The 9,322-nt window shown below is 43.1% G+C and overlaps 1 pseudogene; it reads right to left on the reverse strand.

The window, feature by feature from the left end:
* Positions 1–250: 250 nt before the first annotated feature.
* On the reverse strand, positions 251–697 carry LOC111828483 (annotated as a pseudogene).
* Positions 698–9,322: the final 8,625 nt, after the last annotated feature.

Consider the following 9,322-nt stretch of genomic DNA (forward strand, 5'->3'; position numbering starts at 1 on the left):
TGAGAATGAAATGTCTGCAGTGAGAATATGAGAAGGAAGAGCCATCCCTGGAGGCAGCTGAGAGCTTGAGAGGAAATCCCTGAGCTCAACAGGAAGCCCCTTTCCTCCCCAACTTCTTCTGACCCTGCTCCTAGGGCTGCTCTCTGTGTTGTGTGTCCTGAGCACCCTCTGGTGTGCTGAGTGGCCCCTGCAGCCCAGCCCTGCTGTATACCTCAGGGAGGATTGTGTCTGGGCTCACACTGACTTCCCCTTAATGTGTTTCCCTTGCACAGTAATACATGGCCATGTCCTTGGTTCTTAGCTGCTCAGCTCCATGTAGGCTGTGCTCATGGCCGTGTCTCTGTCATGGAGACTCTGCCTTGGAATTTCTATGTGTATTTTGTGTTTCCATTATTAGGGTAAACCCACCCCACCCACTCAAGCCCCTGTCCTGGGGCCTGTGGCACCCAGTGCATGTAGTAGCTGGTGAAGGTGCATCCAGAAGCCTTCCAGGCGATCTTCACAGAGGCCCCTGGCTTCCTCACCTCAGCCCCAGACTGCACCAGCTGCACCTTGGAGTGGACACCTGTGGAGAGGAGACAGGAGTGGATGGAAATCCTCCTTGCCCCTCCCTGGACCCCTCCTTAACCCAGGGACTGGGGAGTCCTTTACCTGTAGCCATGGCCACCAGGAGGAGGGTTCTCCAGCTCCAGTTCATGGTTAGGGGCTGTGCTGTGAGCACTTCAGGAGGGGAGGGTGTGGCTGTGGGTGATGCCCTCAGGGCACAGACTTATCCATATTTAACCTAGTCTACCTCCTCTCTTTTGCATATTCATGAGGCAGAGTATTTCATAGCTGACATCTTGACCCCACCTGAGGTAAGATGAATGACACAGGGACCAGGCTCAGTGGAAGTCTGAGGGTTCTAGTCCTTATTCTTTTTTTTATATATAAATTATATCTTTATTGTTGAAATTATTATATATGTCCCATTTAATTCCCCATTGACCCCTTCTAGCCTGCCCCAAGACTTCACCATCCTATTGTCTGTGTCTATTGATTACATATATGCATTCGAGTTTTTTACTTGATCTCTTTCCACCCACCCATCCTTCCCTGCTTTCCCTCTGAGATTCCAAACTCTGTTCCATGTTTCCATGACTCTGGATCCACTCCATTCATTAGTTTATTTTGTTCTTAGATTCCACATATGAGTGAGATTATGTGATACTTGTTTTTCTCTGACTGATTTATTTCACATAGCATGATACTCTTCAGGTCACTCCATGCTGTCTCAAAGGGTAAGAGTCTCTTCTTTGTTATTGCTGCATAGTATTTCATGGTATAAATGTACCACAGCTTTTTTATCTGCTTACCTACTGATGGGCACTTGGGCTATTTCCAGATCTTAACTATTGTAACTTGTGCTGCTATGAACATAGGCGTGAATACATTCCAGTAGCTTTTTATTTTTATGTAGTCCCATTTGTTTATTTTCTCCTTAATTTCCTTTGCCCTAGGATATATATCTGCAAACATTGCTACTAGAGATGTCTGAGATTATGCTGCCTATGGTTTCTTGTACGATTTTTATGTTTTCATGACTTTTAAGACTTTTATCCATTTTGAGTTTTTTCTTGTGTAATAGTGTAAGTAAGTTGGTCTGGTTTAATTTTGCTTGCACGTGTCTGCCCATTTTCTGAACACATTTATTCAGGAGACTCTCTTGACTCCATTGTATGATCTTGCCTCCATTGTCAAATATTAAATGAGCATAATGCTTGGATCGATTTCTGGGGTCGATGTTCTATTTAATTGGTCTATATGTCTGTTCTTATGCCAGTACCAGGCTGTTTTGATTACAGTGGTTTTGTAGTATAACTTTATATCTGGTATTGTGATCCCTCAAATTTTATTCTCATTTCTCAAGATTACTGAGCTTTTCAGGATCTCTTTTGATTCCATATAAATTTTTATAATATTTGTTGTAGATCTGTGAAGACCGCAGTGGGTATTTTAATAGGAATTTCATGATTCTATAGATTGCTTTCAGTAGTATAGGCATATTAATTTGTTAATAATATCAATTCATGCACACGGTATAGTCTTCCACTTTTTTATGTTTTCCTCTATATCTATTTTCAACATCTTGTAGGTTTTCCAGTACAGGTATTTTGCCTCCTTGGTTAAATTTATTCCTAAGTATCTAAAGTTTTGTTGTTGTTGTTTTTGCAATGGTAAATAGGATTGTGTATTGTTTCTCCTTCTGAGAATTCATTATTGGTAAATAAAAATACCATTGATTTATGGGTATTAATTTTGTATCCTGTTACATTACCGAATTTGTTTATTTAATCTAGCAGTTTTTTGTTTGAGTCCTTCAGGTTTTCAATGTACAATATGTTGGTGAAGGAGAGTCCCCAGTCACTGTTCATATTCCATCTGCCAACAGCAATGTGACCTCCTACTCTGGTGTCTGCAGTGAGAATACAGGGAATTAGAGCCAAAGCAAAAAAGCAAGAATCCTCCCTGGATGCAGCTGACAGCTTGAGCAGGAGTTTGTTAGAAATGAAATCATTTAAGGTCACGCAGGCAGGGATCAAGAGAGATAAGGAGCATGTCACTTCAAACTGGTGGGAAGGGGAACCCTGTTTCCTACATGCACATTCTCACAGTGTCTCTATTCTAGAAGGTAACACCTTCCCAAGTCCAGGAGATCAGAACTTGGACACTTTTAAGGTCATTATTGATATGTTCACACCGGGATCACCCAAGCTGCATAATTCTTTGGGGTCCCATTTATGAAATATCTCAATAGTTGCAGGGAAGAGTAGATACCTCTCACTGGAGGAGCCATGGTGAAGGTGTGTTTACATTTGTGCCATAATTTCCTTGGAGCAACACCCATGTCTCATTCCATCATAGTCATAATCTGAATCATCGCCATTTGCTTTTTCTTTCCACATGACCACACCCCCTGCCCCAGGCCCTCACTGCCCCAGTGTTTGTGATTTCCTTTTTGTAATAACTCTTCTCATTTTCTGTAGACATGGTGGTTGTTGACACATGACTTTTTATAGGAAAAGAAAGCAGGTGCCTCCTCTTTAGATGCCATTGGAAAATTCAACCCTCAAAGGTCCAACTCTAAGTTCACACAAGGCCTTCTAAAAACTGATGACCTTGGATAAAGTACAGATTCCGTCCAGAACTTTGGACCATGATCTTTGTCCAATTCTATCAACATCATCACCACCTCCATCACCATCACCACCACCATCATCATCATTATCACATGCTTACTTGTAATTATTCTTCTGATTTTCTGTAGGCCTAGTTTTTGAACACACATAATGACACTTTATAATTTTTGGTCATTTTGCATAGATGTTAAGTAAAATAGGTTGCCATACTCTTATTTTCCATTTGACTGCTGAGAAGGGAAGGCTTATTCTTGCCTCTTCTCCATCTGCCACACACAAGAAATTTGATAGGAAATCATGTTTTGTCTTTAGATGTAATTGTGAGATTGAAACCACTCAAGCTCCTGGAAGGAGAATTCTCCCCATCTGCCACCACCACGACAAATAAAACCCCAAGCCAGTCTCCTTTCCTGGCTCCATCAAACAGATCTGACTTCCTGAAGGGCCTTTCCTGTGCTTCACAGAGATGTTCAGTTATGTATGGAATAAAGATTCCACGTTCACTTGATGTGTGTGTGTTTGTCATCGGCCTGGACATGTGTACCAAGCTGCTTTGGGTCGCTCTGTCTCTGTCTGGTGTCACTTACTCTTGGTGCTATGAGAAGCATGATAAGCCAGGATCTTCCTTCTCTAGTTTTGGGGTCACACTCCTCTGGTGCCCCCTGTCCAATACACTCCTGTCCTGCTGCTGACTGGTTGGGACCCTGACCTGTGAGGAGCTGAGATTCACAGTTGAGTCAGCAGAGCCTCTGGTTAGATTAAAGTGACCTAGGACAGAAGATTAGATGGTTATTGTTTGGGCAGAAGAGTGCCTGAGGTTTGCCCATGTGAGAAAGTTGTCTCTGTTCACAACAGACTTTTGAACTCAGAGACATCAGAGGTAAGCACAGAATCAGGAATCCAGAGGTTCCCTGAGGGAAACTGACATGAAGAGGAAACCACACAGGAAACCAGCCCAAACATCCAAATGCACCTGCTGCTGGGAAGGTCCTTCTGTTAATGGACCCTGCGCCCCCTGGTGGTCGCAGCCTCTCCTACAGGGAGGTTTCTGTAGGCTCACAGTGACTTCCTCTCACTGTGTCTCTTGCACAGTAATGCACAGCCGTGTCCTCAGCTCTCAGGCTGTTCATTTTTAGATACAGCATGTTCTTGGTGTTGTCTCCGGAGATGGTGAATTGGCCCTTCAAGAGTTGGCATAGTTGCCGAAACCGGTTTGGCTCAGTGGATAGAGCGTCGGCCTGCGGACTGAAAGGTCCCGGGTTCGATTCCGGTCAAGGGCATGTACGTTGGTTGCGGGCACACCCCCAGTAGGAGATGTGCAGGAGGCGGCTGGTCGATGTTTCTCTCTCATCAATGTTTCTAACTCTCTATCCCTCTCCCTTCCTCTCTGTAAAAAATCAATAAAATATATTTTAAAAAAAAAAAGAGTTGGCATAGTTTGTGGTTCTTCCATCAGGATTAATTACAGCAACCCCCTCCACCCCTTCCCTGGAGCATGGCAGACCCAGTGCATCCAGTAGCTACCGAAGGTGAATCCATAGGCTTCACAGGAGCATCTCAGAGACCCCTCAGGCTACATCAAGCCTTCCTCAGATTCCATCAGCTGCACCTCACATTGGACACCTGCAAACACAGAGATGACCTGCTCAGAAAGCTCTCACACTTCCACTGTTCCTCTCACTCCTGACCACTCACATACTCAGTGTCTCTTGTTCTCCATAAATTACAGCTACAAGGAAAACCCAAATAAGCCAAAACCCCATGGTGAGTGGTCTGTATTAAGTCCAGATCAGAAAATGGGAACACCTGGGGATACCAGGGCTGGGCTCTTGTCCCAGAGCTGCAGGGTCAGGGCTGGGCTGGTTTTTATGAGCAAACTGGGACCTATTTGCATGGCCTTCTGCTATATAGGGATATCTGGGGTTGGATTCTGTAATTAAGGACATGGCCCCAGAGTGTGACATGTCCAAAAATGCATGTTTGTTAAATAATTCACCTTGTACACGCCTCTGCCTCCCCATAGAATCCAACTGCTCTGGGTTGCCTGTACAAAAAAGATAAGGATAAGATATCATAGATTTCTTTGATGGTCACCAGTAAAGACAACTAAGAGAAATTAACTTTCAAATATTATGATGAAAAAATGCAGCAGGTTCATATTCAGGAGATGGGGAGTTCCACCTGACACTATTTCCCCTACAAAGTGATCAAAGGATAAACTAAGACCAGAGTGTGAGCCTAAAGCCAGTGGACCAAGTGTTGGAGGAGCGAGGAGCATCTGTGTGGGTCCCTGAGAACCAGAAGCATGAACTATATAGACACGGACAGAGCTCCTGGATTCTGTTCCTTCAGGGGAGTTTGGTGCTGGACATGTAGCAGCTGCATGGCCTTCTTTGTGGTGCTTATTCTCTAGACTCTGTTGTAAATCCAGTTTTGTATATTGGGATGAAGAATAATCTGTCATGACCAGGTGTGTTTAGGGGAAGCTGTGGATGATTATTTAGGAGTAATTACATTTAGGTTATGAAAATATTATTATTTGAAATGTGATGTCTGCATGTGACCCTTGGGACCAGGGTCCCATGTCTTCACATGATGAGGGTCAGCTGGACGATGCACCTGACTTAGTGCCACATTGGGAGGAAATCTACCTGGGAACATAATGGGGGATTAACCAAGACTGAGGACACACACAGATCCAGGGTTCTTGTTTCACTAGGTTGTCATCTCCTTGTTGTTTAGCCAGTTCAAGCTTTCTTTCCTCACCTTCCTCTGTATCAACCCCACATATTTCCTAGAATTATGAAGACACTCTGTTGAGAGTGTGCAGGAATGCAAGTCATTTGTGCATTGGTTTCATACCTTACATCTTTCCTGAATTCTAGTTCTATTAGCTTCTCGCACAGATTTTAGGGTTTTCTATGTACAAGATCATGTCATCTCCATACAGATAAGGAGAAACACTTTAACTTGTTTCTTTCTGATTTAGACATTTTAAATTTCTTTTTCTTGCCTTATTATTCTCACAAGGACTTATAGTTTTGATGAATAGAAATAGTCACAGGGGAGGCCTTTTCTTGGTTCTGATGTAAGAAGAAAAGCTTTGAAATTTTCTCTGTGTAGAATGATTTCACTTGTTGGCTTCTCAAATATGGCCTTTAGTACATTGAGGTCCATCACTTCTACAGCTAATCTGCTAAGGATTTTAATTCTGAAGCGATTTTAAATTTTAAATGCTTTATTCTATATCTATTTATATGGTGGTATACTTTATCCTTCATTCTTTGGATGAGGTGTATCACATTTACTGGTTTACATACATTGAAACATCCTTGCATGCCAGGGCCCTATCCCAGTTGATTATTGTAAATAATCCTTTCAGTGTGAAGTTAAGTTTCCTACTATATTGTTGATGGTTTTTGCACTTATGTTCATCGGGGATATTGACCTGTAATTTTTGTATATTTTTTACTTGGCTTTGATATGAGTGTAATGGTCACCTCAATAAATCTGTTTGTAACCATTGTCTTTTATTTCTTGGAAGAGTTCAAGAAGAGTTGAATAAACAGTTATTAATTCTTATTTGAAATTCAGGTAGAATTCACACTTGAGTCCATTTGGTCCTTGGCTTTTTATTTGTTGGTAGGTTTTTCACTACTACTTCTATTATTTTTAAAAATTTATAGCAATGTAGAAAAGTTGGGGTCAAATCCATAATTTGAGCAACTACTAAGTGGACTGAGAAATACAACTGATGATCTTCACAGTGTTGAAATAATAGTTGTTTTCAGACCACACATTAATTTCATATGACATCCGAGAGAATGACATATAACCACATTTTATTATATAAGATTCATAAAGTACAGTGTGTAACAACATGAACTGTTTTGTGTCACTGCTCATTTGTGAAAGCACGTGTTTTCCAAAAATAAGTGTGCAACGCTGTGTGTGTCTCTGTGTATGACTCTGTGTGTGTGACTATGTGTCTATGTAACTCTGTGTTTCCTGGGCAAGGAGTAAGAGAAATGTATGTATGCAAGGGGTCCCATGGATGCTCCTAGGCTTCCATCATGCTCCCAATGCACATCTCACCCACAGTGAAGCTAGAAAACCTTCGATTCAGGAGAAAAGGTGGAGGTAAGAGATAGGTGATGCACATCCCAGCCCTCAGAGTCACCTGTCCCCACTGGGGGGTTGGCACTGTTTCCTCTAGGACAGCCGGGGCCCTCATGTGTGTGGATGTGGGGCTCCCTGTGTTTGGTGCACTGAGCTGACAGCTCTTCCGAGGATCAATGTGGACTGAGAGAGGATGAGTGAGGTTGCTGAGCCCTGAGTGTGCTCAGGCCTTTCAGCAGAGGGAGGGCCCTGATAGCCCTGGAACCAGGAGGGGGAAGGCACAGGTAGAGTCAGACACTGAGGGTACCTGACCCCTAAGGGATAAATGCAGAGCTGTGCACACAGCCCAATCCAGCAATCCACCTGCGGAGTTCACAATAATCAGATAAATGTTTAAAAGACAGTGAAAAAAGACCATTAAAATTTGTGAAGGAGACTTGGTGAAGAAGAGTCCCTGTCACTGCCAGCATGTCACCTGGAAACAGACAATGTCCCTTCTTCCTTGTTGTCTGCAGTGAGAATATGAGAAGGAAGAATCATCCCTGGAGGCAGCTGAGAGCTAGAGAGGAAATCCCTGAGCCCAACAGGGAGGCCCTTCCCTCGTCACCTACCTCTGCCCCTGCTCCTAGGGCTGCTCTCTGTGCTGTGGGTCCTGAGCGCTCCTGGTGTTCAGAGTGGCTCCTGCAGCCCAGCCCTGCTGTCTCCCTCAGGGAGGTTTGTGTCTTGCATCACACTGACTTCCCCTCACTGTTTCTGGCAGAGTAATACATGGCCCTATCCTCTGCTCTCAGGCTGTTCAGTGTTAAGTAAACTTGGTCTTGGATGTGTCCCTGGTGATGCTGAGTCTGGATTTTAGTACTGGGTTATAGTTTGTACCTCTATTATGCCATATGCATCCAGGGGCTGATGGGGCAGGTACACAATATAACTGGTTAAAGAGAATCCAGACACAGTGCAGGTGAGGAAGAGGGTCTGTGAAGGCTTCACCAGTCCTGCAACTGCACCTGGGACAGGACACCTGGGGACAAAGGACATCAGTCCCTGTCAGTCATCTACAGTTATAGCCATGCCATGACCCCTGCCTGACTCCTGAGACCCTTGCTTTGGGGTGCTGTCACCAGGCACAGGAGAAGACCCAGAGGTCTCATATTCTTCTAGACCACAGCTCTACCTTCCCAGAGACCTCAGCCCTGTGTGAGAAGAGCTGTGAGCCTGCACAGTCCAGGAGAGGATTTACCCTGGAGCTTGAAGATAAATTTGCATGTGGGGCACTCATTCCTATAACTTTAAGGCCTGAGGTCAGGATGCGCTGTTTATTCATGAGCCCCTCCTTGGGCATCTCTTCCCTTGACCTCACTCAGCATGTAAGTCATGGACAGGGAACCACATTGGAAATGAAACACATTGGAATTCAGTTAACAAATAGTCTAATCTTTCTAAGCATAAGTGGAAATGGTGGACTTGATGAGTAGGTTATGCTTTTAACTCTTCATGAATCTTTCAAACAGGTGTAAAAATGATTAGCATTTGTTCAGACTATTTGTGAATCTCAAAATCTTACTTAATTCACAATTTTCACATTTTTTGAATCTAAGTTTGTATTAATAATTCCTATTATTGTGAAAAATATTATAAATAAAGGACAGGAATTTTCAATATTATATATCTTAATTTATTATGTTACTTTGATCTGAGAAACAACATCCCAAGCACTGAGAGATTAGACATTTGTTATTCTTGATGTTGGAAATTATTTGACCTTGTCTACAGCTTCTTGTGCACCCTCTTCCTTTATGCAAGCCATGCCCTACTGCAAAGATTCCAAATAGTTACATCAGAAAGAGTCATGGCTCTAAGTGGACAAAAGACAAGAAATAACAGCAGTGATCATGTATTTCTACAACTCAGAATCATTCATAAGTGGAAATGATGATGAGAGAAGATTGACCTGTTTACTCAGTCTAACGTTATCAGTGATGTTAGGGTCCAGAGGGATGTATGTGTAGAGAATTCATACCATAGAC

The sequence above is a fragment of the Myotis lucifugus genome, unplaced genomic scaffold (assembly GCF_000147115.1).
Source record: "Myotis lucifugus unplaced genomic scaffold, Myoluc2.0 scaffold_379, whole genome shotgun sequence".
In the NCBI taxonomy this organism is placed as follows: domain Eukaryota; kingdom Metazoa; phylum Chordata; class Mammalia; order Chiroptera; family Vespertilionidae; genus Myotis; species Myotis lucifugus.